A 26,257-nucleotide genomic window follows, 5' to 3' on the forward strand; every position below is an offset into this window, starting at 1 on the left:
GATCCCGTTAGCAGAGCTGAGGGAATTTTTCCACTCTTCCTAAGGCAGAAAACTCCATCCAAGTGGGCAATTTATTCCCTCGGCTTCGTGGATGGCGCAGATTTAAATTCCTGGATGTGCAGGAGTGTGAAAGCACCATTCCAGTGGCTACACCTGTGTGACAACTCCCAAAACAGAAGGGATGAATTCCAGCCTTTGAGTGACTGGGACAAGGACACATCTGAGCTCCTCAGCTCCAGGGCAGTGACATCCAGCTGTTGTGACTCCTGGCTCACTGATAAGAAGGAGATAACCCATTTCAGGTGTAGCTCACCAGACTCAAAGATTGGTTGCAACCCTTTCCTCCAAGTTCTATCACCTCCAAATCGTTGAGGTGGGAAAAGACCTCCAAGATCCTTTTTAAACATCATTAAGATTATTTTTGAAGACCTCTCAGATCTTTACCTGGCTGTTTACAATCTCCTTCTCTCATCTCCCTCTACAAACTTCTCTTTGCAAGAGAGGAGATGGGACTTGTGGTCCCAAATTATCCCAAAACCACAACATCCTTGTGTGGAAAAGAGGTCAGAACCACACTGGGACTCACTTGAAAGATGAAGTTGCACTGGTGGGATCACCTCCAGCACCAGAAGACATTGTCCATGTCCCCGGAGCTGTGACCAATCCCAGACTGGGACATCCATGACCAAGCAGGAGGTGCCACCGCAGGGTAAAATGTCATCAGTGAATGGAGGTTGGGTGGGCACAGCCCCAGCTGTAGGGCCAAAGAACATCCTCCATTTAGCTGCCTGACGTATTCCCACAGAAAATCTGGAGAAAACCCCACCCATTCCATGCTGCTGGAACAGGGATGAGTTTTCCCTCCTCCAGCACATCGCTGACCACACGCCACGGCGACACAGAATCTTGTAAGGCTTGGTGAGATGGTCAAACCCCTCCCAAGGCAACCAACCCCACTCTTTGATTTTTCAAGAGTCCCCCATCCCAAGAAGTCTTGGGATAGGGCCTGGCACAGCAAAGGGAGCAGGATCCTGCCTGCGGGGCCAGGTTTGGTAAAGCTGCGCGGAGCTGCCTCGGTCTCAAGGGTAGGAAATAGTCAGGGAAGGGAGTAAAGCCGATCTGCTGCTCTTCATTTCACAGCTGTAGTGGGATTAGCGGAACGAGGGCGCTGGGGTAAAGCTGCCCCTTTTATCTCATTCAAACATGTTGCTAATTCAGCACAGCACCGCAGCCAGGAGCAGCTCCCAGCCTAATCCACTGTAGCGTTCTCACCCAGCGTGAAGAAACGAGAATTTTAATCCGCTCCCCACCCCCCTCCCCGCCCCATCAGATGCTCCAGCGGGCTCTGCCTGGCCTAACGAGGCATGGGGACCCACGCCACACCTGGAATTGCTTTTCCTGGATGCTTTGAGCAGCTCTCTGGGACCTGGGAGAAGATGGGAGATGCAGCTCCCACCTCCTGCTCCATCAGCAGTGGTGGTCCCAGAGGAACGAAATACCAAGAGCATCAAGGGGATGTGAATCTTGAGGGAGTTCAACTGATAGCTCTGGGTTGGTCAAAGGATCTTCTCCCAAATTAAGGCACCAGTGGAGAGGTGATTTTACTGTAGCAAACAGCAAAGCACCACTCAAGGTACCACACTGGCCCAGCCAGGCCTCCAAATCTGGGAATTTGGGAAGAGGACCAGCCAGAAGGTGACAGGAGATGGACTGGTTGGGTCTCAACACCCTGTGGGCTCCCTCAGGACAGCCCTAACTCTTCAGGGGCTCTGCTCCTCCAGGCAACTTCTGCTTCTCATGCAACAAATTGTGAAATGTCCCTTCCTCTGGAAACAGCCCCTGAACCAGCTTCCACCACAAGAAATGCCACTTGAGATGCCTCCTTGCTGAAAGCCAGACCTCCTGTACTCCCAAACCTTTCAGCTGTGCCCTCTTTCTAAGGAAATGCTCCTCCACATCCCCATCCCATGTTTTCACCTGTGGATCTCAAACTGAGGCAGCGTGGCCTGATGTGACAAATGACAAAAATGGGATGGAAGAGGAGGTTCTGTCTTGTGCAATTGTCAGAATCCACCAGTGTGGACCAACAACAAGTTCCTCAGGCCTCACTGGACCCATAATTTAGAAAGAATCACCTGGAATTGTGTAAAACCAGTTAGAGACAGGAGGGTGCTATGGCACCACTGGACCCTTCTTGCAGCCAACATCATCCCCAAACAAGGCAGTGACAGCAAAGCCTCCAAAAATTATGGGCCTCCAAGTCACCTCCAACCTACTCCACTTCTACTTTTCTGTATCTATGAAACCTAGATTGTTCTTGTTTCTCCAGCAAGAAGTTGGATGTGCCACCAGGCTCACACCAAGTGAACCCCTGGGTCTTTCCTTACCATGAAGGAATTCTCCAGATCTTCCCTGGATTGAGCCAAACATGGAGTTGTCAGACCTGGGTTTGGGGCAGCGTGAAGCCCAGCTAAACTCATGAAATAACTTCTTCCTAAGGGATGTATTTGCCCAGTTTATCTTCTAGAGGAAACAGCAGAAGTGATTTCTGGTGGAATAAAGAAAAAAAATAGATAAAATAGACAAGTGTGAAAAATCAGCATCAGCTGAAAGACTGGTTCAAGAAAAATCACCCAATTTGGTGTTCAGAAAAACTGGGTTTAGCCAGAGGATCTAAAGCAGAGCTGTCCCATGTGATGGGACACAGCAAGGATCCACAAGGTGCCATGAAAAAAACAGGAATTCTCATCCTGAGCTGGGCATTCCTGACCATGCAAGGGGAATTCACACTTTTCTCAGAGAATTCTCACAGAATCTTGGAAAACACCTCCAAGATCTTCCAGCCCAACCTGTGGCCGATCCCCTGCCACATCCAGTCATTCCTTGAACACCTCCAGGGATGGTGACTCCACCACCTCCCTGGGCATCCCAATCCAATACCTGACAACCCTTGCCATGAAGAAATTCTTCCTGATGTCCAACCTGAAGCTCCCCAGGCAAAATGTGAGCCTGTTTCCTGTTTTCCTGGCACTAATTGCTGGGAGAAGCCTTCCATCCCTTGGGATTGATCCAAAGATGCAGTGCTCCCATGGGATAATGTGGCAGGGACCCCCCAGTTGATTGATCATGGGACATTCCCCATCCTCTAAGGACTTTTGGGACCGAATCTGAAAATCCCGGACTTCCCCTCCCAGATTCCAATCCCCCTGCGTGGCCCAAGGCTCCTCCCTCTCCACAAATTCCCTGAACCTCTTCCAAGCGCTCGGCAATAAAAAGTGCATTATTAACACCCCTCTGTCTCCGCTGCCTCGCTCTCTCCGACGGGCAATGAAACCTCCCGGAATTATCCTCGGCGTGCCTGCGATTTAATTACATTTAAAGTCAATCAAGAGCCTCTGGAGCTGAGTGGCTGTTAAAAGGTTGGAGGGGAGGGGTGGGAGGGGAGGATGGGACAAATCCCCCCACCCAGAGCTCCAGAGGTACCTCCCGCAAAATCATCAGCATCCATCTCTTTTCCGTCCATCCTCCCATTCCCCCTCCCTCCTGACCACCTTCCCGAGCACCCTGGGGAGCAAAGTCCCGCCGGGAAGTGAGATCTGGAAAAAAAGGGGGGAATATAAGGCAGAGCAGCCGCTTTCCCTGTCCCCCACCCTCCCTGCTCCCTGCCACCTCCACCCGCCGTGTCATTGAGGGATGGCACGCGCCTCGGTTTTAATTAGACGGCGGTAATTGCCTCGGTGCAGAATAACACTGTTCCCGCTGGTGGGAAGCGAGAGGGGCTTCAGGCTTGGCTGCCCCCAGGAACCGGGGGAGGGAGGCTTTGGATGCTGCTCTGGGGGTGGAGGACCCGGACTGAGCGATGAGAGAAATTCATTGCTCCGAGAGGACAAGGGCTTAACCCTTGCACTCCCACACCTCAAATGAGCCTGGATGTGTCCGAAAACAGGAGGGGAAAGGATCCAGCTTTGGGATATGGGCAAGGCTCTGCTGTGGGTGCCCACTGTGTGTCCCTTGAGAGGGAGCTCAGAGCATCCCAGGGAGCAGAAACCTAAGCAATATTCCCACAAAGTGGCAGCAGATGGGAATGGGAGGATTGTCCCAGGTCACTCAGGCTGGGTATTGCAAAACACAGCAGGGTCCCCTGGGACAGGACAGAGCATTTCTGTGGAGCCCAGGGTGTTCCCGTGCCTTGCCAAAAGAACCTTTAACACAGGCAAAACTGAGTCTTTGGAGCCCCAGCCTCATCCCTGCTCCCTGGCCTCCCAGTCCTGGTGGGCAATCCCCATCCTGATCCCTGGAGACACACAGGTGGAGCCCTAGAGGGTGACATTTGGTGGCACAGTGGCATCACCCACTGCTGGAGAGACCACCCTGGCCTCTGCCAGCCCCTGTGTCCTCAAGCCACCAGGGTCTGGAGCAGGTAGAAAAAGTGTCAAAATCCTATGCTGACAATTCAGTGACTGAACATTCCATGCTGTGATCCTGCTTAGAATTCAAATGCGAGGAGCCACTGCACCCCAAAGTGTTCCTGGGTGCATTTCCTCCCGGGAGACTCCCTGGCAGCAGATTGGAGCTGACTCAGGAGCTACCCTTTGCCCTGAGCACACGGGGGCTCTCTGAAACAAGTGCTTGGAAAACTCCCACAAAGGCTGGATGTGGTCAAACATCTCCTCCACTGCTCTGGCAGCTGGGATAAATATTTATGAGGGATGTCAGGGTTGTGTTTCAGGCCACACGCCAAACACAAACCACTTGAGGTTAGCAAGAAACTGCCCCCTTTGGCAAATTATTGGATAAGTGTCCATTACAGGGGCTGACTCCTTCCTCCCAGGCAGCTGGGAGGGGATGCTCTCAGAGACAGGATATTGGATGAGCTCGTGGCATCCCCGCGTTCCTTGATGATTGCTCATAAAATCAGTCATCCCTTAAAAACAGCCCTCCCTTGTCAATATTTAACTGCAGGCTCTGAGGGGGAGAGGCTGTGCCCAGCTTCCTGCTGCTTCCAGTGCCTGCAGAGCAGGTTGTGGGTTTGGAAATTCCTGTCCCAGCCTGGTCAGGATCTCCCTCACCAACTCCAAAGCTGCCCATGGTCTGGCCATGGTCCCTTTTGGCTTGTGCCTGATGTTGGAGTGATCACAGAATCATGGAATGGGTCAGGTTGGAAGGGACCTCAGTGGAATCATCTAGTCTCACCTCCTTTCTCAAGTAGGGTCCTCTCAGAGCATCTGACACAGAATTGTGACCAGAGGGTTCTGGAATATCTCCAGTGGGGGAGACTCCCACTCTCTCTGGTCTCTGTTCAGGGCTTGGTCACTGCCCAGGGAAGAAGTTCTGCCTCATGTCCAGGTGGAACTTCCTGGGATCAGCTCCTGCCTGTTCCTCCTGTGCCATTGCTGGGCCCCCAGAGCAGAGCCTGGTCCCTCTCTGAGCCCTCCCTGCAGACAGGGACAGACAGGGATGGGGTCTCCTCTCAGCTGTGTCTCCTCTTAAGGCTGAACAGCCCCAGCTCCCTCAGCTTTTCCTTCTCAGAGCTGCTCCAGTCCCTTCCTCATCTTTGTTGTCCTCCTCTGGATTTGCTCCAGGAGCTCCATGTCCTGAGGAGCCCAGCACTGGACACAGCACCCAGACGTGCCTCACCAGGGCTGAGGAGATGCACAGATGTGGTTTGGGGACATCAGGTGAGGGGACAGCTGAGAGGGCAGGATACCCTGGGACAGCATCTCCCACTCCAGAGCCTGGTTTGTACCCTGGATACAGCCTGGGTCTCCACAGCACAACCAGAATCCATCAGGATTGGGTTCATTTGGATGTTCATTAGCTGAGCTCCAGCAAGGAGGAGGAGAAGGGAAGGTGGTGAAGTTTTTTTGTTCATCATGGAAGAACCAAAATCTCTCAGATAAGGATGAGATGGAATATGGAGTTAATTTGCACTAGGGATGAGGGAATCAATGAGGAAAGAGCAGGAGAAACCCACCCTGTGCTTAGGAGATGGATTCAGACCCAGCAAACCACCATCCAGGTGGAAAGGGAGGCTTAGGGAGACAGGTGGAGGAACAGATCCCACCTTGACCTGCCAATCCAGCAGGAGAGGGAGAAGTGGGGAAGGAGATTTCACTGGCAAATATCCCATACGAATGAATCCATGGCTGACAGCAGCCTTGGTCAGAGCAGGTACAAGGTTCAGGTGTCCTAAAAGGGCCTCGTGGGGGCAAAGAGGGAGAGGAGGCACATTCCCAGTTGTGATCCAAGCAGGTTAATGGAGCTAAACCTCTGCCACAAGGAATCTGTGTGGAAATTCATCCAAAATCGCTGCATGGTGGTGTTGGAAGGGAACAGAACAAGTGGAATTCCAGGCTGGAAGAACTGCTCTGTTCAGACTTCTGTCTGATAAAACCATGGCCCTGGAGATCTTTCCCATGGATTTAAATGTCTTTCCTTAGTAGAAAGCAGTGGGTCATAAAGTCAGATGTAAATATCCATCCATAAAATTCATTTGCAACAATAACAGAAGTGATGACCTGGCACTTTCTCGTCTCTGCCTGTCAAAACTTCCTGTGCAGCACCGAGAGGATGGATTGGAGATGGTTTGATGGATGTATGGATGGGTGAATGGAAAAACTCTCCAGGAATGGATGGAGACGGGATCGATGGGTTCCCAACCCCACCCCACTCTCAGTGCATTTCAGTTCTCAGACAGACCTAAAATATTTAGTCTCCCTAAAGCTTTCCTGCTTGGAAAGGGTGGAAAAACACTGGCACAACCCCAGGGCAGTGGATGCTCTCTTGCTGGAAAAATTCAGAGTCAGGTTGGATGGGGCTCTGAGCAGCCTGATCTGGCTGAAGGTCTCCTCACTCCTTGCAGGGTGGTTGAACCTTTAAAGTTCCTTTGTAATGCAAATTATTCCAGGATTTTAGGACTCTATCCCCATTCTGATGTGTGGAGCAACAGGATAGGAGCAGACAAAGCCCGGGAACAGATGTCTCTTGGAATGGAGGAGAATTTCCCTTTCCAAAGGATGGTCCTATAAAATTCCTCTTGTGCAAATCCTAATTCTGACCTAAGGAGATTCAATATACCTGGAAATTATCTCTGCTTCTCCAGCTCCTCCACTCCCACTGCAGGGACACAAAACCACCACCATGGAAAACCAGGAAGAGAGACAAAGACACCTAGGGATGGGTGACTGTCCCATCCATGATTATTTTCTCATTCCTTTGATTCCTACACTAAGGTGATGATGCTGCATCTCACCAAGCCTAGCATCAATTTTCATTTCCCAAATTAAGCTGGACCAGGTTATGGAGGGCTAAAGCTGGATTTGTCTTCAGGATAGTCTGGAAAGCACATCCATGAATGTGGGAAAGAGATTTGAGCTCTTCCTCTCCATGCAGAACAGGAATCTTTTGGAAATCTAAATCTCCCTCACTGATCACCTGAGTCCAACTCCACTGGAATAACTACAGAGGGGACAGACAGGGGAAAAGGAGAGGAAGGCAAAAGACACAGGTGACAAGGCTCTGGGAATGCTTGGACAAACCCCACACATCCATAACAACCCCCAGATCACCCATGTGCACCAAGGAAGTGTCATGTGAGAGGAAAGGGACACTTGTCACCTGATGGCACTTCCATCTCATCCCCACTTCCTGCTCCTCAAGCCACCAATTACCCAAATTAAGCCTGATTCCATCCCAGGAGAATTTTTAGCCAACTTTGATTATTCCCAGAATCTTTCTGTTGATGTTTTTCCAACACCAAAGGGTTTTGCATGTCTATCTCTGGAAATTCCAGCTTTTCCAGCAGCTCACAGCAACAGAGCAGACCCAAACAGGCAATAAAAACCATAAACCATTAAAAAAAACTTCCCAAAGAGAAATCTATGTGCATCCATGTTTTCCTTGCTTTATCCATCAGCTTGGGATGAAGCCACCGATTCCCAGGTGCTCTTGCACCTGGTGTTTGTAAAACAGGGATGTTCCTCGGGAAAGATGGGAAGAAGGAAGAGCAGTGCAGGGTAGGGATGTTCTCCCTGTTCCCAGAGAGGCTGGGAATGAACCCTTGCAGCACTTCCAAAGCTCTGCCAAGCCTCTGGCACGGAGATGCATCCGCCTCCAGCAGTAATACAGTAAGTGCTCTTCCATGTAGTGTTCCCCTGGTTTTCCAGGATCCGAGGGGACTCTGACACACAGCATTTCTCTCCAGCAGTTATTGATCCCCAGCTCTATAAAAATGATTACACTTGACCCAAGGCTGCTCTCGCCTCAGCTGGAGAGCAGGAAGAGCCAGGCACGAGCTGTGGAGGGAGGAAAGGAAATTCCACAGGGTGTTGGAGGGTTTATTCAAAGATAAAAGCCGGAGGTTTCTTCCCTCTGAGCAGGATGGAAATGGGAAAACATTCACCTGATGGAGCCACTCAGTTGTTATGGGACCACAGGGATTTGAGCTGAGGGTTTCAAGCAGTTTTGGCCAAAGGCAGCTCTTTCTAGGCAGTTCAGAAACTTCCAGCAATTTGGATAATAATGGAGTTGGACATGGTGGGATTGGTGAGGTTGTCTGTGCAAGGCCAGGAGTTGGACTCAATGATTCAGGAGATTCCGTGACTTTGTGCTACGAGTTCAGGATGTGAATGTGGGAGGATGGAGAGGTGGCCTTGGAGAAGCGTTGGGAGTATAACAATTTCTTCCCACCAGCATGAAAAACCTGAAAAGAATGAAGGAGAAGAAATGGGAATCACCATGGAAATCACAGAATCCTTTAGGCTGGAAAACACCTCTAGGATCATCGAGTCCAACCATGAATCCATAAGTAGCAAGCCCAGAATAGCAGCCAGACAGCCCAAACCAAGAGTCCTCCCTCCTTGAGAGGACTCCTTGGGATTGGGAATGCTTTCAATCATTGGGACAATGTGGAAGGACAGAGGAGCTGGGACAAAAGAGCAGGAAAGCACAAGCAACACTCCACTGTGGAATTCATGGAATTGTTGTGAGAGGGGCTGTCTCTCTCTCCTACTCCTCCAAGCTCAGCCTTGGGATGATGATCCCAGTCTCCATCAAACCCTTCTGCAGGACTTTGCTTTGGATGAGAACCATCTATTCACTCAACACCAGAGCCCAGATGAAAATGCCTCTGGAAAATATGGAAGTGGAGTTTCTCATAGCTGATTTAGTGTCCACAATTCCAATCCTTGGAACTGCAATCCTTTATTCTAAACTGGCACAAGGTCTGGATGTAAGGCCTCGAGCCAGGAGCTTCCACCAGAAGCCAACAATAACAAAGAACAAGCCATGGATCAAGGATACGGATTCACTACTGGATTTAATCTTGTGGATATAGATCCATGAAAATCCAACATGAGACCACGTGCTGTGCACAGGAACGTGGATCTCTCTGCTGGAAAAAGCGAGAAGCCTGGCTTGCAAAGCATGGAAGATGCTGGGGGAGCTGGGACTATGGATAAAATCTCCAGCACCACTGCTGGATGGGGCTGTTCCCAAAAGGGATTTTGGAGCTGTCCCAGGATGGAACCACTGGGATTTGGGATGTGAGGCAGTTTGGCAGCACCAAAATGGGCTGGACCATGCACCAGGTCAGGCACCAGGGTCAGGGAATTGTTTATAGGGGCTGGGAATAGAAAAGAACAGTGGGGATGGATAAGTCCCATCCAGGGAAAAATGAAGGGTCGGAGGATATGGAGGGAGCTGGAAGTCAGCTGGAAGTGGGTGAGGTAAAGATGAGTTGAGTCCTCACTTTTCTTCTCACCTGCCCCTCAGAGGACACAGTCAACCCTCAGAGGAGAGCAGAGAGGAGATCTTGGGTCCAACACCTGGTCCCACTGATCCATGCCAGGCTGCCAGTTTGACTGGGAAAAGGGAGTGGAAATGGACTCTGTGAGGCTCCCCTCTCCCTTAGCTTCTCCTGCCTGGATACTACCCTGGAGCAGGAAAAAAAACCCTTCAAACAGAAACTAATCCTTTTGCAAAGGGCCCTGAATTAGGACCTGAAGAAAGAGCCTGGCTCAGAAGTCTGTCCCTTGCCTGGAGCTCCCGAGAAAAAGAGGAAAACAGAGGGATATCACGGAAGCTGATGTTCTGCACTTCTTGGTGCGCTGAGTTGGGGAGGGCTTTGCTTCCAGCACAGGCGGGTTATCAAGGGATTTGCTGCTGTTGCAAAACTTCTGCATGGATTGGGAGGGGGAGGGAAAGGTTTTCCAGCAGTCAGCAGAGCACGATTTAGCATCTGCAGAGGCGAAAATGACCCTTGCGATTCCACTTCCTTCAGGAGACCTGAATTTTTGACTTCCCTGCTGGAGGGAGATGCTGCTGGGGAGGGGAGGGAGATTTGGGAACGCAAAGGACTGGTGAGGGGACAGGGAAAAGCCATTATTCCAGAGGGAGGCTGTTAATTATTCCTATAATTACCAGTCTCCACAGAATTCCAGTCTGAGGATGGGATGATGGGGACTCCTTTGCAGAAGGAGCCAGGAGTGATTCATTTGGTGCTTGGTTTAACCCTGATGAAAACTTGAATGGGAGGGTCTGGATGATCATAAAACAAGGAAATGGGAAGATTTTGGGGTGACCCAATTGCAGCTTTCCAGCACCTGAAGGGATCTACAAAAAGACAGAAAGGGATGATTTACAAGGGCCTGGAGTGACAGGGAAAAAACTGACAGGAAATGAGTTTAGATTGGATATCAGGAGAAGAACCCTCCATGTGAGGGTGGTGAGACACGGGAACAGATTCCCCAGAGAAACTGTGGCTGTTCCATCCCTGGAAGTGTTCCCGGCCAGGTTGGACAGGGCTTGGAGCAGCCTGGGACAGTGGAAGGTGTCCCTACAAATGGAACAAGATGGTCCCCTCCAACCCAAATCATTCCATGATTTCTTTAACAGTTTAATTGAGGGTTTGGGGTTTGAAATTACATTACCTTTAAAGGTCTCTTCCAACCCAAAAGATTCCATCATTATGATTCTACAGAAACCTTGGAGTTATCTCATGGAAAGGGGAACAATTTAGGAATACAGACAGGGATAAAAACAGGAAATGGGATGAGGATAAAAACCCTTGGAGTGACTAGAAAGGCCTTGGCAGAGAAACATCAGCTGAGCACAGGCCAGTCAGGGATGGTGGGAGAAGAAAATAGAGAAAAGACGAACTTTCAGGTCTAATTTTCAGAGAATTGTAAAGAACAGGATAGGATCCCTGACAGGATTTGTGAGGAAATTTGTGGGATTTTGCAGGGAAACCCAGGTTCCAAATCTAACATGTACCTGACCTCAGGGGGAAAAGCTGCTCCAAACCATCTTCCAGTCCCCTGGACATTCATCCAAGCCACACAAAAACCCTTTTGGTCTTTTCCCAGTGCTGGAGAGGGGAGGTGTCCATCCTTCCTGACCTGCTTGGCAGCTCCATCTCGGCCAGGGCCCCCTGGGGTGCAGGGAGCTGGTTCTCAAATGTCCCCTGCCTGTCCCCCAGCTGTCCCTGCCCTCCTGAGGGCACCTCACACTTGGCTCCCTCGCCCCAAGGGCAGCGCCAGGTCCCCGGGGGTGCTGTTAGAAGACACCTTGGCTGGCACCCAGGGCTGACACCTGATGCATCCCCACCTCCTGCTGGGACCTCAGCCCCCACCCACGGGCTTCCCCCAGGGTGGTCCTGCAGCGGGAGATCCACCAGAGCGTGGAGTTATCCCAAAGGAAGCACCCCAACCACGAGGCACTCTCATTATTCCCACCATTCCTGCACCTCCATCATGAAGTTTTACCTGGAGAAAGGTGAAGGTTTCAAGGTGCAGTTTCACAGCAGGAGATGTGATGGCCTTAAAGGAGTTTTGCAGCTTAAATGATTCCGCGATCCGTGCTGGGGCGCGGAGCTATTTGGCTCGGGAAGGGTTTACGTCATGGAGAGAAGATGCCATGTCTCACCCAGGGGCCTCCCTGCTGGAAGGAGCATCTCCAAATTCCTGGAGGTACAAATTAACCGGCACAGACTGTGCTGGGAAACATAACAAGCCATGAGCTGAGCAGGGATCCGCTTACACCGCCGGGACCTGGCACAGGGAAGCGCGAGGCTCCGGCAGCGGGTCCCTGCTCAGGCAGGGGCACAAAATCTATCACGGTCCGAATGAGCACAACCAGAGGGCCCAGCACCTAGCTAAGGTTTCATCCTGGAGGGACAGGTGGGGCTGGGATCAGTGGAATTCCACCTGACTGGACCATTCAGGAGTGGAGGCAGGGCTGAGGGATCAGGACAATCTGGAGGGGATGGTCGAGTGGCACTGAGAGTCACTGCAACACTGAAAGAGAGCAAATCAGACCTCACCACATCCCTCTGGCTCCCTGCTTTCCATATTGTCATTAGGGTATGGTTTGGTTTTGGAAGGGACCTTCAAGATCACCAAATTCCACCCCCCTGCTTTGGGCAGGGATATCTTCCACTAGACCAGGTTGCTCCAAACCCCATCCAACCTGGCCTTGGACACTTCCATGGATGTGGCAGCAGGGCTTTAAATGCTGCCTGTCCCTTTCCCAGGCTGTTGGATCTTCCATTTCACCATTCCTACACATGCATGGCTACACACCATCCTGCTTCCCACATCAAGGATGCATGGACAGCCCCTGGATATCCCTCCTGCCAGAGCTTTGCACTCAGTGCTGTTGTGCCAGTCCTGGAGCTCTGCCAGGAGCCCCTGTCTCACTTTCAGGGCCTGGGACAGACCAAACTGTCCTTGGCAAACTGGTACCAGCACCAATTCTCCTGGCCTTTCCTTCTTTCACAGCCGCTTCTCCTCTGGGAACATGCAGGGATCCTGAGCCAGCCCCTGGCTGCTGATGGAAGTGCCTGGTTCTGACACTTTGCAGTGTAAATTCCCTTCATTTGGGCTTTTGGAGTGTCCAGGAAATCCACTCAATAGGGATCCCAAGGCACACACTGGCTTTGCATCCTCTTCTCCTGCCATCCCTCTGTGCCTGACAGCCCCGCTGGCATCACTGGAGCCAAAAGTTTGGGAGCTGGAGGGGATCTCTGGCTGTTTTGAGTGTTGTGCCAGTGGGAATGTTGCCTTCCCAGGATGGGAACTGCTTATCCAAGGGTGATAACCACTCCCTGAGGGTTATGGGGGGCTGCTGATTGAGAGGGGAAGGATGTGCAGGGACAGGGAATGGTCTGGAGACAGGCTGGGAGGACTGGAGAAGACTCCAGGAAGGACACAGAGCCTCTTCCAGTGCCTAAAGAGGCTCCAGAAAAGCTGGAGAAGGACTATCTATCCAGGGATAGATGGAATATTGGGAAGGAATTCTTTCTTGTGAGGGTGGTGAGGCTCTGGAATAGAATTCCCAGAGAAGTTGTGGCTGCTGCATCCCTGAAAGTGTCCAAGGTTATGTTGGATGGGGCTTGGAACAACCTGGTCCCTGCTGCAAGATCAGGGGTATCTTCAACCAGATCAGGCTGTTCAGAGCTGAACCCCCACCCCAAATTCCTGGACACAGAATGTTCTGGCCTGGGCCCAACAGAAGAGAGCGGGTGATCAAATTCCACTGCCCAGGAACATTGTCTCCTGCTGTTGGAATTGTCACCCTGCCAATGGCAGCCACCGAGGGGATAAGGCAGGCGAATCCCTGCCCTCATGTCATGTTGGGAAAGGTGCAAAAATCCCAGCTGTCATTCCCATTCCTAGCCCATTTATCCTGCTTTGCTGGGCCCATCTCAAGCTGGGCAGGGCAGAGATGGAATTTGGGATGTGCTTAGAGTGGCACTGCGGGGTTTTTCATCCCAAAATGACACCGGCATTGAATGCCCTGGGTTGTTCTTCCTTCACCTTCAGGACTGGGGAGGATGCAGTTTCCATCCTCCTCCTCCCTCAGGAGAAGAGAAGAGAGGGATCATGCCCAGGGAAAGCCACAGGAAACTGGGAATACTCAGCACAGGACGTGCTGGGACACCAGGAATCCTGATGCCACCGCTGGCTCTTCCAGGACATTTCCACCTTGTGAGGCAGCAGGGAAATGATGGAAATCTTGCTAGGAGTGACCCCTAAAGGCTGTGAGGCTGAAGAAACCCAAGGAGAGGGATTTTTCCCAGGAAAATAAGCATGCTTGAGCAGAGGGAGGAGAGCAGAGACGGCTCCTGGTTTTCTGTGTGTGGTCCTACAGGGATTTGTGTGTGTGTGGAATTCAAGGGGATGCAGGAGAAGGATGAAGTTTTCTGGGGCAGGGCTGGCTCTGATGTGTTTTTAGAGGATGCTGCTTTTTCTCGTGTGTCAGAGCCTTTTCTTTACCCCGAATGGGACGTTCAGAACCATCAGCAGTGCCAAACAGGGCAGAATTCCATCAGATGTGACCTTGAAGTCATCTCCAAGGCTGCTCCTGGCAGAACTGATTCTCAGGGATCTGGGATCTCCCCATGTTGCCATCACAGCTGCAGAGTGAAGGAGCAGGATCCACCCTCGGAGAGGTTGCACCTCGATCCTAAATGGGAAAATCCAAATGCCCCAACCCAGGGATGTTTTTAAACCTCCTCACGGCTCAGGGTAACCCGAGAGGCAGCAAAATTAAAATCACTCATCAGGGGCGCTGGCAGGGGGAGATTAATGAACCTCAGCCATGACATGTGCTCCCAAAACTGTGAAGTGAGGAACTCATCGCCTGGAGGCCCCAGCCGGGAGAGTCCCAGGAATAAACAAAGCCAGGAGCTCAGCCAGCCCCGGGGTGCTTCCCATTCCTGCCCTGGGGGTAATTTGCTTTTCATTTTCTCCTCTAATCATTCCTCAAATTTTCCTGCTTCTTTCTGGGCAGGACTTTTTATGCAGAGTTGATTTTGGCTCTGTTCCACAAAGTCCCCGTTCCCCCCATCCCTCCCTGGTTCATTTGGTTCACGGATGCACTGGGAATTATTTCGAGTCCCTGATGGAAGGAAGAAGATTTGTTGCAAAATCTGAGTTTACATGAAGCCCCAGAACTCCCTGCAGTGTGCACTGGTGCAGGGCACTACAAGGATTTTGGGAGAAATGGGGGAAGAGGAGCAAAAAGGGAAGAGAAAATTCCTCTTGGAGAGATCACTGCCCTGCAGAGGGAAAATCAGGTGCTCTGTGGGGCAGAATGCCACAAGGATGGCACAATAAAACCCCAGATGCAGATTCCACACAAATTTATGAGGATTAATCCTCCTGATAAGAAAATTCCCATTTAACAAACTTGGCCTGAGCTCAATTCTTCCTGAGGGTTTAATCTTCCACGGACCACAGCTGGGGGTGCCATGGCCTTGGCACAGCAGGACCTTGGCACATCAGGAGAGCCCCTCACAGGGATGGTGAAGCAGCCAGGCAGGAGGGAACATCCTGTGGGTGTTCAGGCTTTCCCAGCAAGGCACAGAACCAGGCCTGGAGCTATTCTGGGTGTCTCACTTTCTCTCCCGTGCTCCGTTGATCAGTTTTCCTTTGGCTCTTTCCCAAAAAAACACAACCCTCCTCTTGACGGGCTGGAGTTGTTCTTCCCCTCCCAAGGTCATCCAGTCTCCAGACCATCCCTTCCATGGGTCCCAGGAAGTTCTGAGCACCCACCACTCATGTCAGAATTCCCTGGAGCCAGAGGTGCCTCCATCCCTAAGTGCTGGAAGGGAAAAAGTGGCCACCAAAATAAGAAGGAATCTTGGAAAGATGAAAGATGAAAGGTTCTGCTCTGTAGGAGCAGTTGAGGAGCACCCAGACCTTGTCAGATTTGTGAAATATCCTTCATTCTCCTCATGTCATTCCACCCCTTCCAAGAGGAATTAGAGACCAAAATTCATGGCTAGATTGGATTTGCCTACAGCAGTTGTGTAAACAAGGTGAGCACCCACAAATCCTTCGGAATGCTCCTTTTCAGGGGTGTCTTCTCCTTTTTGGAGCCATCAGTCTCATCCTTCCATTTGCTTGTCAGACTTCCTTTCCTCCCCACATCCCATCAATGGGAAGCCCTTTCCCCTTGTCCTGTCTCTCCAAATCCTTGGAAACCGTCCCCCTCCATCTTTTTTGTCACCTCCTTCAGATCCTGAAAGGCACAGTTAGGTCACCCCAAAACTTATCTTTTCCAGGCTGAACATTCCCAAGTCTCCCAGCCTTTTCAGAGGTTCTTCATCCCTCTGATCATCTTGGTGCCTCCTCTGGACTCAATCCCACAGCTCCACATCCTTCCTGTGCTGGGACACCACAGCTGGATGCAAAATTCCAGGTGGGATCCCACCAGAGGAGAGCAGAGGGGCAGAATCCCTATCCAACTTCTCAAATTCCAGGTTCACCATGATCTTCCTGCCTGGGCAGGCAGTGAGTAAAGACAAAGACAAAATTCCTGCTTTGGAGGGGATGATATTCCAGGTTTTTCCCTTCTCCCAGCCATTCAGACAAGATTCTTTGCACCTGAAGGAGCTGTGGGAAGGCTTGGAGCATCCTGGAGGACAGTGAGCTCCTTTAGAGACTCCAGCAGAACTGTCTGGTCTGGGACACAAATCCAGACCTGTTCAAGGCCAGGTTGGATGGAGCTTGGAGCAACCTGGGATAGTGGGAGGTGTCCCTGCCCATGGCAGAAGGTTGGATAACCTTTAAAGTCCTTTCCAACCCAAACCATTCCGTGTTCCAGACCTTGGAACACCCAGCTAACCAGCCAGGAGTCCACAGTCCACTGGAAATGGGCAGAAATTGTGGTTTCTTCCCTAAAATTTGAGTGGGAGCTCCCAGCTCTAGCTAAACGGGATCAAGAGGATTCATCCCAACAAACTGAGTGGTCCCAAAGCATCCATGAGAAAGGACCAGCCAAAAACATCCAGAGGGAGCCCAGATGCCCCATCCCACCATCCCACCCCCATCTCTGCATTTATTCCCCTCTCTGTGACAGTCATGGTGCCTCTTTTTTGTGTGTGTGGCCAAGAAATCCCACTTAGGGTTGATGGACAATTTGTGTGGGAGCCAGAGCCTGGCAGGAGAGAGGCCCAGGCAATTTGAGGATTAAACTTGGATTTATTGTTGGGAAGCAGAGCCAGAGTTGTTGCTTCCATGCAGGATTTACCTCCTGCAGCATCTCTGCCATGTGTCCAGGGTGAGCCTGGCTGTGCAAAGTCTCTTCCAGGTGGGATTTTCCTGGTTTTTCTGGTCTTGCATCAGGACCTGGCCACTGAGTTCACCTCTGAGTATTGTCCATGTGCTTTAGGCTTTGGAGAAACTGGGGGATAGGAAATCACCCCCTGGAAGAGCAGAGAGATATGTTGGGAAGTGCAAGGAAAAGGGTGAGAGTAAAAAGGAGTAAGGAAAACCATCCCATTGAGGCGCAAGATTCAGACTAGACCTTGTTGCTAAACTGAGCTCTGGGCTTGACCAGCAGTTTAAGCCTAAAGGTTTAACAGCGTTTAAATTTAATTGACAGCTTAAGTTAAAGAATTTAATAAAAGATTCCTATAAAATTTGCAACAGTGACTCACAAATCCAAAGTACTGAAGGATCTAAGAGAGGAACATTCAGAGTACCCTGAGCCCCAGGATGACAGGAAGGGAGAGTGGGGGGAGATGCTGCACAGGTGATAATCATTAAAAAAGTGTGGTTTTGTCACTGCAAACGTGAAGTCACGATTTTTAGGGGGTGGGATCACACTTGGAAAAATGCAAATTGTCCCCAGAGCAGCACTGCAGGAGCGGTGCTGGGCTAAGGATGCAGAAACATCAGGGAGTAGAAATGTCTTTTATTAAAGCATTACCAAAAAAATCCCCAAAAATCAGGTGCACCAAGCCTTCCCTCTTCCCCAACTGGATGAAAAGCCAGTGTAGGATTAATTTAATAGAAGCAAAACTCTGGATCTTCCCCAGAAAAGTGTTCCAGCTGGATGAACCTGACCCTGGGCTCGTCTTCATTTCCAGTCACATGGAGCTGGGAAGTTGCTCCATGAGTTTCTCCTCTGGCCTTGAGCTGGTCTGGGTGACATTCCAAGGTTTGGCATGGAAGCAGAGGAATGTTTTCAGGGAATCAACCTATTGGACATGACTGTGACAGGTGACAGAGTTTGGGAAAGCCAGGTTGGCATTAGTGTGACATTGAGGGAAGGCTTGGCTCCATCACATCAGGAATAACCTGCTTTTGATTGGTTAAAATCCCACTCATCCCATTTTTTTTTTCAGAGAGGCTGGAATTGCATTGCCACCAGCAGACACAGAATATCCAAACAGCTTTTCACATCCAACAGCTTTCCAACAGCCAATTTTCCAACAGGACCTCGAAAGGGGAGGATGGAGAGCTTGACAACCATCCCAGCATGGGGTCATGGTGTCATGGGAGGAATTTGGGAAAGGATAAAGGGATGAACTCAGCAAATGGAGAAATAAGGATGGACCAGAGATACCCACAGGCAGATGATGGATAACCATCAACTACACTGGAGGCAATCCTGGAATACTGCACAGCAAAGGGAGCATGTCAGGGAGATGAACAAACAAATGGAAGCTGTCAGGTGGAGGTGGATGGATGAGTGACGGATCCATGGCATTGGATGGATACCACAGAGAGGAGGAGGGATGTGTTTAATCCCTTTCCCGCTCTCTGAGTCACTTCCCTTCAATCCCCCTGGATCCCCTTTAAAAATCATTTCCAGAACCCGCTCCATAAACATTCCAGGGGGGGTTCAGGAGATGAGCAGTTTGTAACCAACAAGAAAATGCTCCTTAAACAAACCAGGCTCAGGATAGGGGGGCTTCAAACATTCTCACACAAAACCTCCAAAACTAAACCGAAACCTGGGAGGGAAAAAAATCAGAAATAAAAAGAATTAAAAAAAAAAAGGGAAAAAAAGCCCCATATTTTCGAGTCAGCTGAGAAGTGACAAAGTAATTTGCTCCTGGCAGTCTATCCCGGCAGCCTAATTCCCAGTGACACCATTCAGCTGCTGACTACACGAACTGTCAGACTCAATTAGCCGGGAGCCAGCGGCGCAAAGTGTTTACGGGTGCGAAAATTCCCTCCACACGCTGCGCGGAAGTGGGAGAAAAATCACTTTGAGGGAAAGGGGGGAAATTCAAGTGGCTGCTTCCACGGGAATGGCCGCCTCTGGAGTGCTCTGACACGGCTGTGAGGATGGAGAGGTGAGGAGGGAAGAATTCAGGAAGCTCAGGGGTGTAGTTGATGCTTGGAGCTCCATGGAGCTCTGGAACTCCTTCTGTACAAAAATGGTTTGGAAAACCAAGGAATGGGCACACCTAGCTCAGTGGATGGCATGAATTCACCTCAGGATGGAAGATTAGGAGAAGGATAATCCATCTTTCTCAACAGCCATGGACACCATTCCCTCAATTCTCTTTGTGTGTTGTGAGGGGAGCAAAGGGAACAAATCTGGGCAGAGCGATGAGAGTAGAGCAATTCCCAAAAATCAGAATCCCTGTAGGAGCAGTGAGAAACATAAAAAGTGATCCCAGAGAATGTCTGGATGAGGAAAGCATGGTTGTGACTGTATGGAAATGGCTCCTCAGCCCAAAAAGCAGAGGATGTGCAAGAAGCCTCCAATATCAGGAGGATGTGGAGATGTTGGAGCAATCCCAGAGGAGACCACGGAGCTGCTCCAAGGGCTGAAGCATCTCTGCTCTGGAGACTGGGAGAGCTGGGAATGTTCACCTGGAGAAGGAAAGGATCCAGGCAGACCTCAGAGCCCCTTCCAGGGCCTAAAGAGGCTCCAGGAGAGCTGGAGAGGGACTTTGGAAAAGGGATGGAGGGACAGAACACAGGGAATGGCTTCCCACTGCTGGAGGGCAGGGATAGATGGGATATTGGGAAGGAATTCCTGGTTGGGAGGGTGGTAAGGCCCTGGCACAGATTGCCCAGAGAAGCTCTGGCTGCTCCATCCCAAGGCAATGCTGGATGGGGTCTGGAGCAACCTGGGATAGGGGAAAGCATCCCCCAGGGCAAGGGAATGGAATGAGATGGTCTTCAAAGTCCTTTCCAATCCAAACCAATCCATGATTTTAAGGCTTCCCCTTTTTCTGTGTTGTCCACTGGCAAGGATCTTCCATCCCTGCCTGAAGTCAATTCCATGTGGAGATGAATCTCATAGTCTGAGGCAATCAGACTTTCCAGAACCCTTTAAACCCTGGAAACTTTTGCCTTCATTTCTTCTGGTTGGAGACATGGGTGAGCACTTCCAGAGGGGCTTTTGCACTGGGATTCATCCAGCACGTAGGAGCAGGAAGATCCTGGCCAGGCATTTCACATATCCCAGACTGCCCATGGAACTGGGTTTTGGGATGAGGCTGGATGAGAACCAGGGAGGCAGGGACACAACTTTTTATCCTTCTAGCAAGAGCAGGTGGTTGAGGGAAAAGGATTTTGGTCTGGAACCAACCCATATCCCTGACCTTTAAAGTTGTCCCTTTCCAGGGATGCCTGGCCCCTCTCCACGAAGGGGAATTCTCCTTCCATGCAGGTCAGGGTGTTTTCAAAGGGCAACTCCATGCTGGTGTTTAGTGACATTACACCAGCTCCTAGTGGGATGTACCAGCCCTTATGGGGTGGGAAAATCTTCCCTTGCTGCATGTAGAGAAACTGAGGCAGGAGATAATTTTCCATTTCCCACATGCACATTTGCCTGCCAGGTGAAACTTCAGGCAGCAAAATCCCCCCTGGAAGAGGCTGTATCCCAATAGAGCAGGAGGAGGGGATTCCATTCCCAGGGAGGCTCTTGCAGAGGGATCTTGGAATTGCAGAGGACACAAAACACCAGGTCCTGCTCTGTGGATATGACCTCAATCTTCTGGCTCCAAATTCTGAAATGCAACTTAATAGGAGCTATTTCTGCCTCTAAGCAGCAGTAACTTAAAACTGGACCCTGGGCTGGCTCAGGCCCTGATCCCTGCCAGGTTTTCCCAGCCTTCCCCAGATCCTGCTCAATGAGTACTCCCAGGAAAAGGGTTTCAGTCCCATCTTTGATGGTCATGGAATCATGGAATGGTTTGGGTTGGAAAGGACCTTAAAGATCATCCAGTCCAACCCCTGCCGTGGTCAGGGGACACTTTCCACTATCCCAGGTGGCTCCAAGTCCCATCCAATCCAGCCTTGGGCACTTCCAGGGATGGGGTAGCCACAGCTTCTCTGGAAATTCTATTCCAGCCCCTCACCACCCTCACAGGGAAGAATTCTTTCCCAATATTCCACCTAACCCTGCCCTCTGGCAGTGGGAATCCATTCCCCCTTGTGTCATTCCGTGTCCCAAGTCCCTCTCCAGCTCTTTTGGAGCCCCTTCAGGGCTCTGAGGTCTCCTTTTCTTCCCCAGGTGAACACCTCCAGCTCTCCCAGCCTGGCTCCAGCACTTGAAACATCTCCATGACCTTCTCTGGATCTGCTCCATGATTCCATGAAGCAGAGGAGTGCAGGGAGGGGACTGGGACTCCACTGACCTGGAGAGATCCCTGGAATATTCCCCTGTGGGTTCCAACAGCCTGCCTCCATTACCAAACACCCTCGGAATTAAAGGATGCAGTTGGCCCTGGAAGACAAGAAGAAAAAACATCCCTGAAATTCCAGTTGTGTTGAAAGCAGCTCCTAAATCAATTTCAGGAAGAATTTCCTCATGGAAGGGGTTGTCAACCTTTGGAATGAGCTGCCCAGGGAGGTGGGGGAGTCCCCATCTCTGAAGGAATTCAAATTCCATGAGGATGTGGCTGTAGGGGACACAGTGAGTGGTGGCCTTGGCAGTGTTGGGGGAATGCTTGGAATCAATCTTTTCCAACCTAAATAATTCCATGTTTCCCTGACTTCTGACTGGATGGACCTGAATGCCAGATCCATAAATCCTGGTGGAGACTCAGGAATAAAAGGCTCTTCACTGCTGCATTTTTGAGATGAAAAATGGAGAGCAGAACAACAGAAAAGTCTCTGTGTCACTCAAAATTCTTTTATTCTGCATCAAAGCAAAGCAGGGGATTTTTGGAGATTTCACTGTCAACACAAAAAATTATGGGGAGCATTTTTCTTCCTTTCATAATTACTTTCCTCCCTTTCCCCCTCCTTTCCTGATGGAGAGAAGAGAGAAGGTTGTTTTTCCTTTTTCTGAGAGACAAAGAATTAAAAAAAGAAAACAAAAGACAGGTACAGAGACAATGTGTTCAGAAGACAAAGTTGCTTTTTTCTTTGGGATTTTGCACAGAAATTCTTCCCTTTCACCAGGAGAACCAAATCCAGAAGGATCCCTGGCTGCTGCTGGGATTGACTCCAAAGGCAGGTGCTGCCTGACATGCTCTGGACTGTGCTGACCCTTTATTTTTTATGGAATCATGGAATGGTTTGGGTTGGAAAGGACCTTATAAATCACCCAGTCCCACTCCCTGCCATGGGTACCTTCCACTATTCCAGATTGCTCCAAACTTTGTCCAACCTGGCCTTGGACACTTCCAGGGATGGGAACAGCCACAGCTTCTCTGGGAATTCCATTCCAGGACCTCAGCACCCTCCCAGGGAGGAATTTCTTCCCAATATCCCATCTCTCCCTGCCCTCTGGTAGTGGGAAGCCATTCCCCCTTGTGCTATCACTCCAGGCCCTTGTAAAAAATTTCTTTCCATCATTTTTGTCACCTGCTTTAGGTCCTGGAAGGCCAGAATTGGGTCACCCCAAATCTTCCGCTCTCCAGGCTGAACAAACCCAACTCTCCAGCTTACCTTCAGCAGAGCTGCTCCATCACTGCATCTCCATGTCCTTCCTGTGCTGGGAAACCCAGAGCTGGATGCAGGATTCCAGGTGGGATCTCACCAGAGAGGAGCAGAGGGGCAGAATCCCCTCTTAATTTTTGCACAGGAATGTGTTGGGAATTCCCCTCTGAGGAGTCATTGCAAGGATTTGGCAGAGGTTCCCCTGGAGAGAGAAAAGCTGTGGCAGGATGAGCACAAAAAGATAAAAATTTTTAATTGCAGGTGACAAATTCCCCGCTCCTCACTGGGGTGGCCGTGATGAGCAAATTCCATCTTTTATTTTGTTAAAATGATTACCCTTATCCTGAGAAATTCAAAGCCAGAACTGGGATCCGTGTGAAACTGCACCTGAGTCATCCTGGAGCTGTGGGAATCTGGCTCCATGCTGACATCTGGGTTTGATAAAACCTCTCAGAGTAGGCCAAGTTTCCAAAACCCAAATGCAAAGCCTGACCAGTGGATACTGGTTTCAAGTTAATGAAGGGGGTTATTAACAGTGGCAAGAAGGAGGCAGCACTTTTATTTCTGTCCCTTCAGCTTTTGAGGATGTTGCTGTTCATGGGATGGTCCTGGAATGTGTTCAAGGGAAAGCTCTTGGTGAGGGAGAATGACAAAAATAAACGAGTTCATGGAATATCCAGAGCTGGAAGCAGCTCACAGTGATCACCCAGACCAATTCCTGGCCTCCAGGATATCCCAAAAATGCTGTGCCTGAGGGCATTGTCCAAATACTCCTTGAACTCCATCAGGCTTAGGATTGCAAACATTTCCCTGAGGAGCCTATTCCAGTGTCCAACAACCATCTGGGCAAAGAAGTTTTTCCTAATTCTGAGTCTAAACCTCCCCTGACCCAGCTTAGACTTAAAGCAGCTTAGTGAGGTGTCCACCACCCTCTGAGCTTTCCCCTACAACTCTGTAGGGTTTCACTGAACCCAAATCAGCATCATTCACACAAAATTTTGGGTGACTTGAGGTGTCCTACAAACCTGGGGTGAAGACTTTGGTAAAGCACGTGAGAATTTAGCAGCTAAAGCCGAGCAAAAATCCAGTTGTGTGCCCAAACTCCAGGCTTGTGTCCAAGCCTCTCCATGCAGGGACACTCCAGCACATCCAGATGTGCATCCAAAGCCACTTTTTCACCCTGGAATTATGGGCTGAGATTCACTAAAGAGAAAATCACCCACTCTTTGCAGCTGGAATGGGGCCATGTTCATTCCATAAATCCATTTCATAAGCCTGGAAAGCCAGGACAAGGAGGAATGACTTCATAGTCCCAGGGGGCAGGGAGAGATGGGATATTGAGAAGGAATTCTTCCCTGTGAGGATGGGGAGGTCCTGGAATGGAATCCCCAGAGAAGCTGTGGCTGCCCCCATCCCTGGAATTGTCCAAGACCAGGTTGGACAGAGCTTGGAACAACCTGGTCCTGTGGAAGGTGTCCCTGCCCTTGGAAGGTGTCCCTGCCCTTGGAAGGGGGTTGGAACTGGGTGATTTTGAAGGTGTCTTCAAATCCAAACCATTCCATGATTCTGTGGATGGATGGATGGATGGATGGATGGACAGGAGGAAGAACAGTCACATGGAAAGATGAGTGGATTTTATACTTTGCAAAGAATAAAATATCAGGAACAATTCCCCTTTAGGCTCCAAGATCCCACCAGACAAACCCCATTAAAAAGAGTCATGTCCCACCTTGTTGGTGCATTTGAAGTGACAACCAGGTCACCTAGCAGGGTCCAAACTGCTGCCACCATTTATCCAGGAGCTCCCATTCCCACCCCACAGCCCTAGGGAGCTCTGCCACTGTCCCTAATCCCTGAGTTCAGGTTATTCCTGTGATGCCAGGGCCCACATCACCTCTCTGAGGATATCTGTGGAGCAGGAGAGCACCTTGGGGAGCCACTCCAGCTTCTCTGGGAGAAGCAGGAATTTTCAAGTGTGATTCATCTGCTTTCCTGCAGACATCAAAGTCCACAGGAGATGAATTGACCCTCCAGCAGGGACTGTTTTTCTCTTTGGAAGCAGAGGCAGCCACGATGAGCACAGAAATTGGCTTTTGGAGAGATGATTCCCTCCTGGAATCTCCTTTTTTAAAAAGAAGAATCAGTCGCTAAAAACACCCATCACTTTCAAAATCCCCCAGGAGAAGAAGCCATTAAATTTCACTGTCACCCCTGTTCTCACACAACTTTCCTCCAGCCTGTGGAAAACTCAGCTCCAGGGGAGATCCTGCCTTGGAGAGGGGTTTTGTCACCTCCCCCTCTCCCACCAGGTGTTCATGTGGGGAAGAAAAGTGTCCCAGCCTCATGGCAGAGGGATTACACCATTTTTTTCTGGTATATGACATTTATTGAAGCCCCTACATCCCTTCCTGGATCTGGACCGAATTCCAGCAGCACCTGAGCTCCCATCTCCTGCATCCCAAGCTGACAGCATCACCAAAATCCCACCTCTCTCCTCCCTGGAGTGATGCTCGCCCCAACAGGAGACAGGAGATAATCCTCCCCAAATTATTCACGATGGCAGGAGCTGCGAAAAGCAGGCGGGAGGAAGCCAGGGAAGGAAAGAAGGGAAAAACACAGACGACAAGCTTGTCACTTGACTTCTTAAGCAAAAGCCACCAAACCGTGCAGTCAGGCACCGAGTCGGGTTTCTCCCAATTAAATTTAACAAGTGACGCCCCTGAATCTTTCATGAGCGTTCAGAAATTTTAGCCCATCTGTCTCCACGCCTCTCGGTGCTGCTCTCGCTTTCAAACACCCCGAGCCTCCAGCGATCCAGCCCTGCCTGCCCGTCCCGCACCGACGGCACCCGGGGCACTTCAAACCCGGCTCGGGAGGTGGCCGTGGCCACTCAGCCGGGCTGGAGGTGGCCAAAAAAATAAAAGGAGCCACCATCCCGGCACGACTCGCCCGATGCTGCGGCGGCATCCTCGGGGGAGGCATCGCCGCATCCCCCGCGATTGTCACTTTAATTATCTGTCGCGCCGGCAGGGTCCCCATCCTGAGTCAGGCTTCAGAGCGGCTCCCGGGTCTCGGCTGCTTTCAATTAAAGCTCCGAGGTAGCTGAAAGAGGATCGCGGATGCCGGCGGGGGCGAGGAGAGGAGGGGAAGGGAGGGAGGAGGATGAGGAGGATGCTCCCGGGTTAACCCGGGGGGCTGCAAGGCTGGGAATGCTGGAAGCCGGCAGGACCTCGCCCCACGGGATAGGGGAGAAAGGAACATCGGCGTGTTTGATCCCAGGATGTTTTTTCGGGATGGAAGATCGGTGTTGTCGCTGCCCCGTGCTGCTGCTTCAGCAGCAGCGTGATGCCACCAGCACAAGGCTGGCAGATGTGGCCCCAGAGCTTCTTGATCCCGAGATCAAGGGGTTGGGAGCCGTGGGGAGTCCTCTGGGATTGCAGCCTCACCTCACCCCTCGTGTGTCTGGGAAGTGATCTCAGAATCTCAGAGTGGATTGGGGTGGAAGGCACCTTAAAAATAATTCAGTTCCAACTCCCCTGGGATGTGGGAAGGGATAAATGTGGTGCCAGCAGGTGAAGGATCAGGATCCAAACCAGGCAGGTGGAAATGGCTCCAGG

The sequence above is a fragment of the Catharus ustulatus genome, chromosome 1 (genome assembly GCF_009819885.2).
Source record: "Catharus ustulatus isolate bCatUst1 chromosome 1, bCatUst1.pri.v2, whole genome shotgun sequence".
NCBI lineage: Eukaryota > Metazoa > Chordata > Aves > Passeriformes > Turdidae > Catharus > Catharus ustulatus.